We start from the raw sequence: 16420 nt of genomic DNA, 5'->3' as shown, positions 1-16420 counted from the left end.
ATTGCAAAATAAAAAAAATAAAAAACTTTTTTTTCCTCTTTTTTTTCTCTATTTGTTCTAAAGGTCGCAAGGGTGACCACAGAGGTCGCACTTGCGACCTCTGGCGACCCCTAAATGACGTTCCTGAATAGAAGTCTCTAGAACTGATTCAGTTCAACTGTCTGCTACTCCAAAAAAGCCTTACTCCTGATGTTTCCAGGTATGTAATGGGTAGCTGTGGGAATTCATAAACTGCACATCATGGTTTGTCTCTTGGCTTACTCATGGCAACTTCTTTTGATGCCACTGTACAACATGTTACAGACTCATTCTGTAACACCACTGGATATGCACATAAGGGGTGCCCAAATATCTTTTGCCATCCAAGGCCCTGCAAATCGTAGGGCCGGCCTGGATGTAGTAAGAGACAATTGTACATTCAAATTCCTCATTTGCTCTTTTCTTAGAGTCTGCTTTCCACACAAACCCCATTAAAAGCACTCTTTTTTAATCCGATCCTGCTTAGATCACGTTACTGTCACAGCGCACATTAGGTGCAACATTTGCCAGTATATTTGACTTTGCCCATTGCATAGAGAGAAAGAAAGAGACAGAGATAACTGGAGACAGAGAGTTTATTTGCTCAAAAAAGAGAGGTTAAGTCAGAATGAGACACACCATGAGAAATGGAGGTTTGGAGGAAATGGCGGAGTCTGTCTGTCTTTATCAGACCGGCGATAGGGGGCGCACATCATACGCAGCTGCGACGCGACGCTTTCTGCCATTTAAATCGTGTCCTCGAGGGCAGGGCCGAGCGTGCGTCGACGGGAAGCGCTCTGCGTGCAAGCAGCAACAGGCGGGGCACCTGACGGCAGAGAGCTTTTCAGAGCCGAGATGGCTTGTCAAGGGTGACGGATGGAGAGGCTTCCTGGAACCGGCAGGAGCGAGACGAATGATGGACGAGACGGCGCGCTGTCACCAGCACAGGCGGGGGGGGGCTGCCAGACCTGGTGCGCAGATGTGAGACGTGAGACAGGGAGCCAGAGCAAGCCCACTGCAGCGCTGGGATGCCTGAAGGCCATTCCTCTCCATACCATCTCCCCTCATAGGCCCTCTCTCCAAACGCCATGCAGTCCAGACATACCGTGCCTTGTCTTCATCTGTCTTCCCCCTTCGCCTTGTTCATACCCACCTCCTGCCATCGCACCATACCTCCTGCCTCCCTTCACATCTCACCCTCTCAATAGCTCTATACCTCATCCTTTCAGTGCCGTGCTATCTCTATAGCGCCAATCCTCTAACCGTACGATCTCCTATCACTAGCCAAATTCGTTTCTCTATACTTCATCCTCTCAGTGCCTTGTCATCTGACATACCTCCTACCCTCTCTAAATACCCACCCCTCACAATACCTCCTGTTCTGACATACCTCCTACCCTCTCTAAATACCCACCCCTCACAATACCTCCGGTTCTGACATACCCCCCCACTATTTACGCCTGCCTTGAGCTACATCCTCTCATAGCAGAGGCTGATTTTGGTGCAGGCGGGGGCAGACAATAGGGCACCAGCTGGAGGCTGGGGAGCACTGGACACAAGGGGAGAGATAGGGGGGTGATTGCCCCCCGCCCTCCTTCTGACTCAGCCACTGCACCCACTCCTGCCCCCATGCCGCTGCCTCCCAATACTTTCTGTCCTTTGTACCGTCTCCTCTGCCCTCTCACCTCTTAACCCTCCTCATCCCATCCTCTCAATACCTCATGTCCTCCCTCTATACACCCTCCTCTCAATACCTCCTTCCGTCTCTCCATACCCCTACACACCCTCATCTTGGTAATTCTTGTCCTGCCTCCATATCCCATTCTTTCAGTACCTCCTGTCTACTCAACATCTATTATTCCCAGTCTTCAACGGCCTCATTTTACTACCCCTTGCCCACCCCCGTGCCACCTCCTCTCAATAGTTGCTGTCCTCTCAACACATCCTATCATCCCTTCTTACTCCCATTTCTCAATACATCTTGCCCTCAGTTTACATCTCCTCCTCGTACAACCTCCTCTCCTCACTCCATGCCTTCTCCTCCCAAACCTGTCATCTCTCCATACCCCTCCTCTCAATCATGCCCTCTCTCCTTGTGCCCACCTCTTACTTCCTCCTCCCCCAACTTCCTTATACCTCCTTGTCTTTCACTTTACCACCTTTTCCCCTTTCTCCATGCCCTAGTGGTGCACAGCATATGGCGCGCAGGCCAGTCACACCCCTTCAGGGCGTTATTTCTGGCCATCCAGGTCACATTAAGTTTATAATGAACTACAGCCTAGCCAATAGTCAGTCTTTCTCTCTGTCCTGCTCTCTCTTCCCCGGGCTGTCTCTTTCTTTTTCTCTGTCTCTCCTTTTCCCTCACTCTTTTACCTTCTCTCTGTCATATCAGGTGGGAAGTCTCTGTGGTCCAGTGTGTGTCTTTGCATTATGATACATGCAGTTTTACTTCTATTTAAAAACATGATTTCAGCCCCAAAATACAAATAAATTAATGTTTTAATATATTACACAGGTTACAGTTAAACTAAAGCAATAAATAAAAAGTATACCTCACAACCATTTTTTTAACTCAAATTCACACACTAAAACACCCACCGTCCCCTCAACCACCACCTGCTCATCCCCATGGACAGTCTAGCCCAATGTTTGAGACTCAGAACATCTCCAATCCTTCTCTGCTTTCCCTTACCCCTCAATACCTCCCTTCCTAGCTTCATACCTCTTCCCTCTTGTTTCTTTCTGCAGACTCAAATCCTTGTGTCCCCTCTCTATCTGCCCTGCTCTCAATACCTCACATCCTCTCACTATAATTCCCCCCCTTTCTGATCTCGACCTTGCAGCATGAACTGTCCTCTCCCCAATAACCACGTATTCCAGCTGCACCGCCAGCTCCCCTTCATTTGTCCTGCCTCATCTTTATTAATGCTTCTTGCCGATTCCATCATCCCTGCACGACTGAAGAGTGATGATTGGAAACACTTTGGATTCACCATAACCAATGGAAGTTGATCAGCAGCTGCACCATCACAGAAGGGAAAAAATCATATGCACATCCGGTCTAAAAGGGGACAGTTACATAGAACTTCTAGGCCACAAGCCTTTTGTGCCAGACTACAAGCAACCCCGTGCATTGTTCAGCCTAATTTGGCATTGCTAGCGAGGTGTAGCTTGTGATTCTAGGCATCATGGCCTTCATTACGAGTATGCCGGCAACCCGCCAGTGCTACCGGCGAGTTACCGGCAGACTCGCCTTATTGTTTCCGTGGCCTGATATCCCGGTGTTACTGGGAAATTACATGTGGCAGAGGAACAGTAAGTTCCCATTCCCGGGACTCCACGGGAATGGGAACACTGATGCACCGGCACCGTTAGTAACAGAGCCAGTGCTTCAGCGAAAAATCTGCTGGTATGGCCAGAACTACCGGCAGGTCAGGCCTGCTCGTAGTTCTCAGCCCCTATCGACACACTTGTAGTTTGGTGGTCCCGAAAAGGTGCCGGTAACCATTGTTACCAGCACTTTTTTACAAACCACAACACTTAGAATGAGGGCCAAGTCTTTGTATACCGGTGCTACATAAGGGGAATTTGTAATACTGAAGAGTGATGGATGGAAAAGCTCTGAATTAATAATAATCTCTGGCAATTATTCTGTGCAGCATTTTTCAGACTCGGTATAAATCCCATAGTACCAGTGCATAAAAAGGGCAGGAGGTAAACCCCTAATGAACATCGCCCTATGGCATAATTGTATTTGGGCAGCAAGTTCTTTCCTTCACTTATGCCTAAAGAGCAAACTCTTTGGACTACTATTACTATCCAATTTACCTAAATTTGAACCAGGTTCCACAATAATATGGGAACCACATTGAATAGTTTGGTTTTGAACTGCAAAGCAAGGCAATGAAACAAAGAGCATTCTCTGCTATACTTGGTGTGCCTTGAATTCACTGAAGCGTTTTTGACTGAGTTGACTGGAGGAGATTTAGACTAAAGCTGGAGAGCTGGGGTGTTCCCAAGGGTCTGCTCAAACCTCTTATTTTCTTCCTCTCTGAAGCTACCATAAAGGTTAGATTAAATGCAGTCGTTGCGCTCACTAAAGGGATACCCACTTATAGAGGTTTACAGCAGGTATACGTACTGCAAGGAACTTTGACCCTAAAGGATAAGTCCATATAGTAAACTGAGAACATTTCATTTTTCTGAAAGAGTGAAAGGCGCTATTCACAAAATTAAACATCCCGTTGGATAGTGCTTCCCGCTCGCTGTCATGATGAAAAGGGTGCCTTTGTAAAATGCAAGGTGCAAATAACTGCGTGTGCACCTGAGAGACAAATTGCAACTATTTCCTAGGCATATAATTGAATCCAGAGACTGGCTTGTCAATGCTAAGGACATGCTGAGAACTCTGCTGATTTACAATGGAACTTTCTACGTGCAAGTGCAAAAAGTCCTGATTTCATACTTTAAAGACACAAAGGCAAATTAAGTATTTCTTCAACTATTGCCTGATCAGTATGTGGAAAATGACATGAAAGTGGAAAAGCACCACACGTAAAAGAGTGTGTTTGCCACAACCAAAAGAATTTTGTAGGCCTCAAGAGCGTGTATTTTTTTTAAATTTTTTTATTATTTGTTTTAGTTAAAATAAACCTTTACAAAATACCCAATCGCGTGACAGCAAGCGAATAACCATAAAAAGAGAAAGGATCCTTCCTAGAAATCACCACAATACCCCAACCAAGCGGGACCCCATCTATTGGGGAACACCATCTTTCCTGATTCACGTGTTTCTCTTTATATTGTGATGTTACTTCTTTTCAAAACTTGCACTGTTGTTGCTGTTAAAGAGATCTCATGACCAGCTATCATTCTGTCCCAGAAAAAACTCTGATAACAGGTTCTCCTCCTGGGCCACGAATCTCCTAAATAATAACAGTTAAACTTCCCTAGTGCCCTCGCACTCCATTAATAAATGTCTTAATGATTGTTTGCATGGTGATTTGCAGTGTTCGCAGAGCTTCATTGCCTGGTCCCCTTGATTTCTTTTTGCCTCAAGAGCATGTATTCAGAGTTGTGAAACCCAAACAATTTCAGTATTTCCCCACAGTGCCATAGTTTTAATATTGTTGGCAGAAGGTGCAATTGTGAATTCCAATAGAAAACAACCTGTTGTTCATTTTCAATCATTGTATCTTGACATACATTTAATTTAATTTTGAAAAGCACTGCAATTATTTAACTCAAAATGAAACATGTATAAAGTATTGACTTCTTTCACACTCTTGTATGATGGAAAGCTGTGTATTAACCTCTCTACTCCATAATACGTATAACTGTAGCTGATTTAGAATCCCATCCAAGAGCCCAAGTCTCAACCTAAAGAATGCAGTCGTAACACTCTGATCACAAGCTAAAATGTTGTTATTGTGTTCATGTAAGATTCCCCTGCCTGAATCCTGTTTTGACCATTCTGAAAGTTAATGCAAGTCACAAGACACACCATTAGTGTAATACATTTAAAATCACAGGTCGTGACCTTCCTATATCAGTAATATGGAAAAGAGTCCATTCCCCAATGCGGCGCTAGTGATATCTGCAGGCCAAAATCAGCATTTGACTTATAATTCTTATCACATGAAAATGTTGGATGTGTGCATTTTAAACCCAAACAATTATAATTACAAAAGTCATAACTTCATAAGGGAGGCTTTTAGAAGCAGACTAATTTGAAAATTGTACATAAATAATTATGTCTTTCACCCAACCTAAAATTCCACATGGGGCATAATGGAATAAATGAAGATAAATAGGAAACATGATTATCTTTGGAAATACTTAACGCACAGCAACATTGCATATTTTGGATTCTTCCTCCTGATGTACAGACTTCATTGGTCTGTATTTTAATTACCAATGCCTCTCCATAATATGAGGAGAGACATTCCTGCCTACATTGATAGTCATGGTACTTCGAGGGAAGAGCCCCCACTTTCATGTCACAGGGTGTGGGGAGGCGCTGAGGATTATAAAATAGCTTGCACACATAATTTAGAGGAGTATTGTTATTATCATCGATACTAGGAGATGAACAATGAAGAATATTTCTGGATATAACTGGCAGGAGATGGCTGCAGAGTTGGCACCATCTGGATGATTATGTGACAGGCAGGCTGAGGAAAGGAGCCATTTAAGAGAGAGAGATGAGCAAGCCATATATTGGAAATTGTGTTCTAGACATGCAGCTGAAAAGAACCTCATTGAGACAGCAGCTCCAGATTGAGGGTTTTAGCAGTGTCCCCAAAAGGGAAGCCAGTTTTTAAATGTAAGTATAAACCCAAATGCAATTCCAAATTGTCCTATAGATTATACATGGAAAATTTGGGGAATAGAGGACTGGGACCCAGGGGGAATGCTAATGTGACAAAGATATAGGCACAGTGTTAAATATGGTGGACTGTGTCCAACATTTACATTGAGTAGAAAGTGAAATGTAATTTCCTTAATACCCAATGCATTTTGTACTGAGAGGTGCAATTTGAAACTGACAGCAGTTTGCTGCAATTTAAATGCACAAGTGTTTTTGTAAAATGAAGCACCATTAAATAGAATACCTGACTCATGCCAACATAGAATCATGCGGGCCACAGTATTGTCATGACATACTATAGCCTAATGTGATATCATGCAAAATGTGCCACCGGTGTGTGTCTAACCATAAATTATATGTTTGTGCGAACAGAAATGTTCAAAGTAAATTCATCCTATTCATAGAAAATCGTGCAAAGTGTTAAACCCCTGAAATCCTTTGTCTTGAAATGTACTGGCAGACACAGGTGTAATGTGAAAATGCAAAGGGTTTTAGCATATGTGAGGAGCCATGAATGAGACACAGACACAGACGACTCATGATGATTGGTATACATTTTTTTAAACAATAAAGAGGTTAAAAAATGCCTCACTATCCCTAATCTAAGAGGTATTTCCCTACTAAAGGTCTGCCAAGTGTCAATATGTCCAAAGGAAAACTGTGTCCAAAACCCTATTGTAGCCCCGCATTCTAAAACTAACTCTAAGGGTTGAAGAGTGTTGTCTTTGCCTTAGACGCTTGGAAAAGGAAGGTCTCTTCATTTTCTCGCAGCAGCTAATTTAAACTCCCGCCTCCAGGCTGACAAAGGTCTTGTACCAATCACATTCTTCACAACATTCGACTGCGCATTATGGTTCACACTCTTTCTCATGGCACTCCCCTTCCTCGTCTCATTACTTGTTGTTTTACTAGGTGAATATTATTCATGAATTCTGTCAACAGATTTTGCAGGATTATGAAGGGGGTTATCACAATATGCCATCAAGGCATGGGGAATGGAGAGGATATGCCTAAAGGGAAAGGGGGGATACCATGTCTCATCTGATGATGCCTGTCCAACCCTCTGAGGGTCACCTCCCCTCATGTGATCCTCCCTCACATATTCACCCCCAAGGTGAGGATCAGATAGCGACAGCTGTCCTCTGGCCACATGAGGCGATGCTACCTCTGGGAAAGGGGTGATGACATCATCAAATTCATTGCACATGATACCTATTACTGGAGAATGTTACGCCTCAAGCTAGGGCTGGAGGATATGGACCAAAAATCTCGATATTTTTGGGTTGAATGGCGACATACGATATATATCTCAATATTGTCTAAGTGGGTTAAATGCTCAGTTATAAGCTGCAAACTACATGTGAGAAGTCACAAACAAGTTTTATTTATAAGACATTGATCAAAATAAAGTGCAAATATAGGGTTCCTCTGCCTGTTTGAGAATACTCAAAGCTATGCAAATATCAAACTGTAAATAAAAAAATGGTATATGTAATAATGTATATATATGTATATATTTCGATATTAACGATATTGTCTCATCCTATGAAAATATATATCGATATATCTCCAAAACTCAATATATCGCCCAGCCCTCCGTCCAGCCCAAAAACATGAGCTAAAGGCAAATATATAGGAATAGATTGAAAACTACACACATGTACAGCGAAAATATGCACGCATATATAAATTGAAAGTTACACAAATATATAGATTGTACGTTACATACACATACATATTCTGAGAAGACTACACACGCGTGTTCCGAGAAAAGTGTACATTCCCTGAGAGTTCTTTTTTCCAAATCCAATTCTGCATGAGGATGAGTCAGTTGAACTATGTTCTTGCCTACATTGAAATGGCCTGCTCATAGCCAATATATTCAAACCCCACACTTATACGAAACACATTTTTATTGGCACATTATAAAAACCCAATAAATACAGGGGAGCCAAGAATGAAAATATGTTTACGAATGCCATTTGTGCAAGTTATTTTTCACCAATACCATTTATTTTTGATGCTGGAGAAAATCAAGTGTTTTTTTTAAAGAATTTTGAAATTTTTCTAAAGGTACACACACACAGGCCACTAAGCGACAATGTTATCGTTGAAGTGTACTTTGTTGCTTATATAAAAGCAATTGTAGAAAAAGTGTACTTGAAATGCTTGTGTGAATTGGAGTTAGCAACATTCATGTAGGCATGGAAAATGTTGTTTTGCTGACTACGTTTTTATGAGTATATAACCTTGTAGTGATTTCTATGGTATAAAGCTGGAGACCTCCTTTGTTTGACGTTCACTTGGATCCTTAAATATATTTTACTACTCTGTCTGTCTTTCTTACCCAGATTTACCCAATAAATAACCTACAATATATATAAATACAAGGGGAGGATGGATAGCTAAGTGGTAACGTGTTTGTCTTTGAAACAAGACAACGCAGCGCAACACAGGTTCAAATCCCGATCCCATGCTTACAAACCACTAGCTGGTATTAAGTGTGTTATAAATGAACAATTTTTATTTTAAGAATTGTGGGGTCAGATTGTACATCAGGAACATGAGATTAGTTGTGCCACCATATATACAACAATAAATATATATTTCTAAAGTACCAGGTCCCGGCCTATTCAAGATATATATGACAGCCATGAGGTCCTTTCTTCCTAAGTTTGGGAACCTGCAAATAATATGGTTAGCTTATGCTGATGATATAATCTTGTTAAATTCCATGCCGAATGTCCTTTAACGAACCTTACAAGCAATTAAAACATACATAAAGGAGACTCACCTTTCAATACAAACCAATAATTTTTTCCTAGGGAAAGGAGATACAAAATTTCAATTGTCATGTATTTGGTATGTAATTGGAAGAGGTAACCCAACTAATGTATTTAATCATTTCGTTTTATGGTAGGAATAGGGAGGTAGCACTGTGACAGAGAGGCAGACGTTTTCCCCTATGGTGGTTGAAATTAACAAGATAAACCAAAAATATGTTTTTTTTTCATTACTACCTACTATAAATTACTATCAAAGGAAAGCTGTACCTAGTATCATTCATAGAGTCAAGATTTTTATATAAAACAATGGACTTGGCACTCGACCTTTGAGGCACATATTTGGAAATCTTTATTGAAATTGCCTTGTTTTTCCCAATGGCTCCATTCGGAATGAAATTAGGTTGGACATCATGGAAGACACTGATCTTGTGGTAAAACGTGTCTCTTTATGGCAAGCTAATGTACCCAGAGAGTAATTAATTGAATGCATGACCTAAAACCAGATTCATACAAAAAACAGCAGTGTATGCGCTACTGTGAGGCAATGATATCAAATTGCAGCCGGCATATCTTAAAAGACAATTATGGGATCATGATAGGCAGAATACTGTGACATTGACATCAAAATCTGCTACTTTGGTTGAAAATGTAAAGTTGCCTTCTAAGCAAGGGCTACCCACAATATCGATGGAAATGTCACTGTAGCTAGTTCAGATACCTATTCCTGATATTTCAGATAAATCTTCTGTTCACTCTAGAAATAATGGGTCAACAGAGCAATTTGAGAAAAGATCTCCGTACGTGAAGCTTTCGTAAAACTGAAGCTTAGATGGAAACTTTGAAGCACCTTATGTTGGACTGTAAAACACTCACATCTGGGTCTTTTGGCAAACAATTATCCAAGATGTCCACATTTCATTACTTCTCGCTGTAACTGGCTTCATGTTAAAGCTGTATGAAATCTAAGGAGAAAAACTTTCCAATCATAGAGGAATCTATGTGGTTTGTTTCTGATTTGGATTTATAACGAATGCACCTAATGAGATAACTGTTAGATCTGTTGTTTTTATTTCTTTCAAAAGTAAATTTTTTTTTATTATTGATACTTTTGATTGACTTTTAAAACATGGTCAGTTGTGAAAAAATACTAATTTGTCAACCTGTTGCGCCGTTGCAGAAAGAGAAACACATTTACAAATGCGGCTTTATACCCATCCCCCCCAAAATAAAGGCAGTCAGGAGAGAGGTAATGCCCAGATACGAGCCCCTTGATTAGAGCACAAAATGGAACCATGGCACACCACGGATGAGGGCCAACAAGGCTTAAGCATCATATTGGTGGTTGTGTGTGTTCATATGCATAGGAGAGATAGACTATCAATTCAGGCTTGTCTGCTCCCATTTGTATATGGGAGCTTGCCCAGTGCATTGCCAGTTTTTGACTAATTCTACATCCCAACCATCTCTATTTGAATTTGGATTTTCACTCCATCCCTCCTGCCAGTCCTCAAACCTGAATCCCTCTGGACATACCTTCAGCCCTGTTGTTATGTGTTCCTCACAGCCTCATTACGGTCTGATTTCCCCACAAAGTCTAAAAGCAATGCAATACCTGGCTGAGATCCAGCAATATTAGTCATCATTACTGAACCGGTCCATCTTATTTCTCTACTTCTGGGGAATCCCGTCACTCGCTACACTTCGGCAGCCTTGAGTGCATCCAGCAAATGTTGCGTCCAGTGACTGAGTCTCTGCCTCTATACTTCATGGTCCTGGTTGCCAATGTGTCTAGTGTCCAGTGTTTAACCTTACAGCTACTCCCTGAGATCTCGCAATACCTCCAGCCTTACCCCCTTAGCCTCCTCTATCCACCTCTTTTGATACATCCCTTTCTTTATCTCATTCTAGCTCAGTCGCTCTATATTCTCGTCCCCTTACCAAACAGACAGTAATTTGATGTTGATTACACTCTCCATTATAGCTCTGTTCCTATCCCACTGTACATCACCCTTTAATCTCTGCTGGTCTTGTATTTACCCGTCTATCTATCTATCTATCTATCTATCTATCTATCTATCTATCTATCTATCTATCTATCTAGCTATCTATCTATCTATCTATCTATCTATCTATCTATCTATCTATCTATCTATCTCTCTCTCTCTCTATCTATTTGCTATATCAATCTCCCCCTGCTTATTGCAAAAACTGTAAATATTTTGCACCTTACATGTAAGTATCAGCCTACCTGTAAGTAAATAAATAAATAAATAAAACAAACAAACAAACAAACAAATGACTGTTGCTTGCAATGCTATGAAAAGGAACAATTATGTTACCAAGCACTGTATTCAAACATATTATTATTCCTTTTTGTGTTACTCTGTATTGCGATCATTCCCTCTCTAGGGGTGCATGTACAGTGTGTGTTACTACACCCCAGTGGCCAGGTTTAGCTTTGCAGGGGGGCCTCTGAAAGCTATATCTGTTCTACATCTGATCTGTGCATAGTGTGGGTGATGGTAACTAACAGAGGTGATACTCAGATGTGATTGACGTCAGATGTGGATTCATCTGCACATCTGTATGACCAACCTCCTTTGAACTCCCACCACACCCCCTCTCATTCCCACTCACATACAGAAATTAAAGATGGACAATATTGTAATTTAGACACTGCTTGCCACCATTGGCTGTCCAGCATAGAACTCTGGAACAGCCTTTGTTATCCCCTACTTTGGGAATGGGAGAGGGTTTGGGGTACATTTTTCCAAATAATCTGGTCCTGGTGGGAGCTTAATCAACTCACCATGGGCTCTTGTCCTGCAGATTTGTGAGGAAGAGATGCACCGAAGGGAACTCTTGGTGGAGACAGTCGATCTCCATACCACCTCAATGGTACATGTGAGCCTCTAGCATCGAGGGGTGCAAACCTGGGCTGACCGGATGTTTAAGAAAGCTTCTCTCACCAGCCCTAGCCAAAATACTCAATGGTCAGGGATCATGGAAGTGTTAGAGAAACACATCTCGAGAGCCACCAGTTGCAGATGCCTGCTCTAACAGCACTGCGGTTCACAAGAGCTCCAGCCTAGTCTCCCTTAGGATACAAGTTATCTACAACTGTTATCTTTGGATACTAGTTAGGCAGTGACAGCAGAGAGTAGGCATTTTCTGAAGGTCCTTCATCCGTACTTCAGCTCCCAGTGAGAGTGATAACGCCATTGCTCTTCTGAGACAGTCGGCCTCCAGCACAGAGTTTATGGGAAAGAACGTGGGCCTCTCTGAAAAATATTTTATGAGCAAACACTGTTATATTTCATGAGCAAACACGGTTCCTCCCATGATAAACCCCCAACAAGAAGAAAAACAGTAACTACAAGCATCTTGTATTTCCTAGGCATGAGATTACTCTGCCAAGAGACTTTTTGTGCTTTGGCTCATAGGTGGTGCCTTAGTGATAAATAGTGGAGCGAAAACGATTGGTTTGGATAGTGGTAGATTTCAAATTTGTATGATCATAGATCTGCATTAATAATGTGTTGTTATCCCCTCCTTCTCTGTGTTTCTAGCTATCGCTGAAAGCAGAACATTCAGTTTATCAGTTAGTATAAAGTTACTTGGGAAACAAATTCCGTTAAACTTACAATGCAATTATCTTATAAAACTTTACAAACAAGTAAAAACACAAGACCCCAGGAATAACATCAGGTAAAAACTTTGAAATACACTGTATTTCAGAAACACCAATTTTTCAGCTGATACAAAAATATTACAGAGACACCAATTGGATTGGATTATTCCTCTTTTAGCAGAGTCTCTCTAATTCTCCCTGAGGATCTAAGGAAACTCAGCAAGGTATATTCTATACATGGTGTCTCTGTCGTTAACAAAAAGATGAGAGCCGGTTTACAATGCCTGAAGGGCAAACGTTTTAGCAAGGGGATTAAGAAGAGCTGACAAGGTTTAGTGTAGGCCGGACAGAAGAATAACAGATATAGCAAATCTTCGTTACTGCATTCCAAATCCTACAACTTTTGTTGGTTATCATATTTCCTGTCCACTTCACGGTAATCCATTAAGCCAAATGGCATTGAATCCTGCTCTAGCGATAAGGAACCATTTGTTTCTTGTCTTAGGCCATATGAAATAATCAGGCAGCTGACCATCAAACATGGCTAAATGTGCTCCCTTAGCAGGTTTAAAAATCTACAAGCACTCTCTTCCCAAATTATGCCTTAAGCGTAGATCAGCCAAAATTGTGCCAGCCAGTGATTTTAAGATATCCTTGGCATTATAAAAAATAAGAGGCAACTTTCCCCTCCTGTAGAGTTCTCAGTATAAAAGCCAGTGCTCCTGATAAGATTTTGGAGTGGGAGTATTTTACTCCCTATTTTTCCAAGTTGGGAGTAAAATGATATTTTGGGGAGTAAAAATGTAAGTCTACTTCCCAATGGGAGTATTTTATACGAGTAAAAACTGAAAAACAAATGTTTTTATAATAATGTCTTTGCACCTAGTTATTCATGCACATTAAAAGATACACGTTGACCTCTTCTGATAAGTAATAACAGTAGTTTATTTCTCTGTCACTACATCCACTACTGGTCCAAACATATCCATGAAGCTCTTTGGGGGAAAGCTGGGGAACACGGTCATATGTGTCTGTTTCCTACTTTTTGTTGGGTGTATGTTTACTTCCTGCTTTTATTTTTGGGGAGTATTTGGCTATTTTAGGGAGTAAAAGTGGCCAATACACCCCTTATCTGTAGGGCTGATAAAAACGTTCTGTTGAATACTCAACGTGTTTCATTCCCTGCCCATAAGAAGGATCAACATTTATTTGGTCTTTACTGCCTTGTCACTTGACCAGGCCCTTAACTAGAGCTGAACTGATGGCAATCTTAGATCATCAACAACTAGGAATATTACGTCCAGCTCTTTGTGGTCTGCCTCATTAGCATTGAAGGTGGTAGGCACAGGGGGTGTTTCAGAACAGAGTTTTCCAGTGTTATAAGAGGTTAAAATGTTACCAAATCCCCATATGCTCCGCAGATGTCGCTACTGCATTAGGGTTAACAATATATACATGGAACATCGATTGTATAGGTTGTGCTTTATAAGATTAGTCCCTCAATACTCTGTGGCATCCTAGATGCCTGTTTTTTGATGTGTGTGTTTTAATTTAAACCTGCAGAAAATGGAATTCCCAGATAATCAAAGGATTCTTTCATTTGCAGCCTTTTACCATCTATCGAGAGGAGAGAGATGTGTATCTTAGCTGAAACTTGTTTCCCCGGCTGTCAATCTATTAGGAGGAGTTCCAGATGTCCAAGCCTTGCTACAACATTATATTGTTCTACCTTTGTTGTTTGAAGAATGTGCCTGTTTTATGTTAACATTTTAATAAATGTTATTAATTACAATTGTGTGAACGTTGTTGCTGACCTTAACTCATGGGAAGAAGTTTCAATGAGGTCATGAAGCATTTAATGCTGCACTTGTTTTCGCAATGTAGGCCAATCAAGAACTTTTATCATTCAATATGGGCCATAAAGGCAGGTTCATGGCTTTCTCCCGCAGTCATAGAATGCTGGAGCATACAATACCCTCTTTGAGCTTCTGACTGCTGGAAGATTTTAATAGACGCCCTGCATATCAGCAGCAGTATTCAGCGGCCACCTAGCCATAGAGCTCCCTGTGTGCCCATTTTCTGACCATAAAGAAATGTGTTTATACTTTTTCAGTGTGGATTTTACTTTCATTCTTCAGGCATGTGAAGGCTTTGATTTCTAGGTGTTCTTCTTGTTTCATCTATGGGTCTAGACCATACTAGGAAGGTTCCTAAATTATGGACCCTGAGTTTTTTTCCAAAAAAGTTCTCAATAAGTATAATTCATTTTTATTTGAATGTATCTGTTTGGACTATGTGAGAACCCTGAGGGTATTCTCACTCCTGGACCCCTTGGATCCTCTGTGCAGGTCGCCAGGGGAAGGCTATTGCAATTGTATCCAGACTCTGCCGGCGGAGAAGTAAGGGTGGATCACCTGGGAGGAAGATTTTTTGGAACTGTGAGTTGGTGCCCTTGATCGAGACATGATATCCCCCTTTTCCTAGTAGCAACCAAACAAACCCTTCCCCCAAACTTTAGGGGCTATTGTGAGCCTGCTCCCCTAATTTTTCCACAATTGACATTTGACAGTACCAGGACAAAGAAGAGGCAACTAAGAGCAATGAAGGCTATGTTCTTGTACCACTCTAGCACTGGGAAGAGGAGGATGCCTGATAAGAGCAGTAATGGTCAGGCATGTCCCTTTAGTGAGAGTCAGGCAGAGCTGAATAATCGTCCACATTTGCAGTCTGTGAAGGGGCTGGAGGTGTATAAATGGAGGCCAACCCAGTGGCATAGGGAATCAACAGGATCAGTACCAGGAGGTTGGTGCAGGCTGCAGAGGACCGGACTGCATGGCATGGGAGTGGGGACTCCCTGGAGCAGAGTAGGAAAGTTGAAGGGAACCGTGCAGGAAGGCAACCCTGTTTCTTTCCATCCAACATGCTCATACCCCTGGGGTGCAGGACTACCCCAGGAGTGTCTGAGGGGCAGCATCTTGATCCCCGACAAAGAAGGAAGAACACTGTGTGATCTGTGCCGAAGCACAAGCGTTCAAAGTGACCAGTGAGTTTGTAATGCTTGAGAAACCCAGTGTGCGTGTGTGAACTGAAGCGTTTCCTAAAATGTATTGTATCGGATTGTTCACATGCACTAAAAACATGTTTTTGAAGGTCTGCGAACAGTGAATTGCTCAATTAAAGGGAATCAAACAACTATAACTGTTAACAATACAACGAAGGGAAATACTTGGTATCAGAGTGGTCACGTGTGGCAAGGACATTTTTTTTAAAGTCTCTGAACTCTGAACTATTTAATTAAGGTGCAACAGTTACATTGCTTCAATATTAAATAACGGAATATCTTGCATCAAAGTGGTTGTGTGTGGTAAGAAACACGTTTTCGAAGGTCTACGCACATTTAACTTTGCATTTAAAGTCAAACCAACAATTATTGAATGCCATATGAAGGGAAAAAACCCTAAGCCAAAAGTCTAATTGCTGAACACTGAATGTACTTAAGACTTTGCTGTAACACAGATCTAAGACTATGCTACTGAACAGAATTAAACAGTTCAAATCTAAAGGAGGAGAGAAACTTTAAATCAATGCAAATCATCATACATTGGATTGCTAAAA

The 16420-nt window shown here is 41.4% G+C and overlaps 1 protein-coding gene and 1 long non-coding RNA gene across 2 annotated transcripts in view; both read left to right on the top strand.

Moving 5' to 3' along the window:
- LOC138569160 (serine/threonine-protein kinase SBK1-like) overlaps positions 1 to 16420 on the top strand; it is an 849071-nt gene that overhangs the window by 399493 nt on the left and 433158 nt on the right. The gene's annotated exons all lie outside the window — the stretch shown is intronic.
- Positions 720 to 14597, top strand: LOC138569162 (uncharacterized). The gene is made up of 2 exons (XR_011303161.1): positions 720 to 989; positions 14412 to 14597. It is a non-coding gene; the product is annotated as an uncharacterized lncRNA (long non-coding RNA).

The sequence above is a fragment of the Ambystoma mexicanum genome, chromosome 2q (genome assembly GCF_040938575.1).
Source record: "Ambystoma mexicanum isolate Mex_15411 chromosome 2q, UKY_AmexF1_1, whole genome shotgun sequence".
In the NCBI taxonomy this organism is placed as follows: Eukaryota; Metazoa; Chordata; class Amphibia; order Caudata; family Ambystomatidae; genus Ambystoma; species Ambystoma mexicanum.
This window is presented reverse-complemented; position numbering and strand designations above follow the sequence as displayed.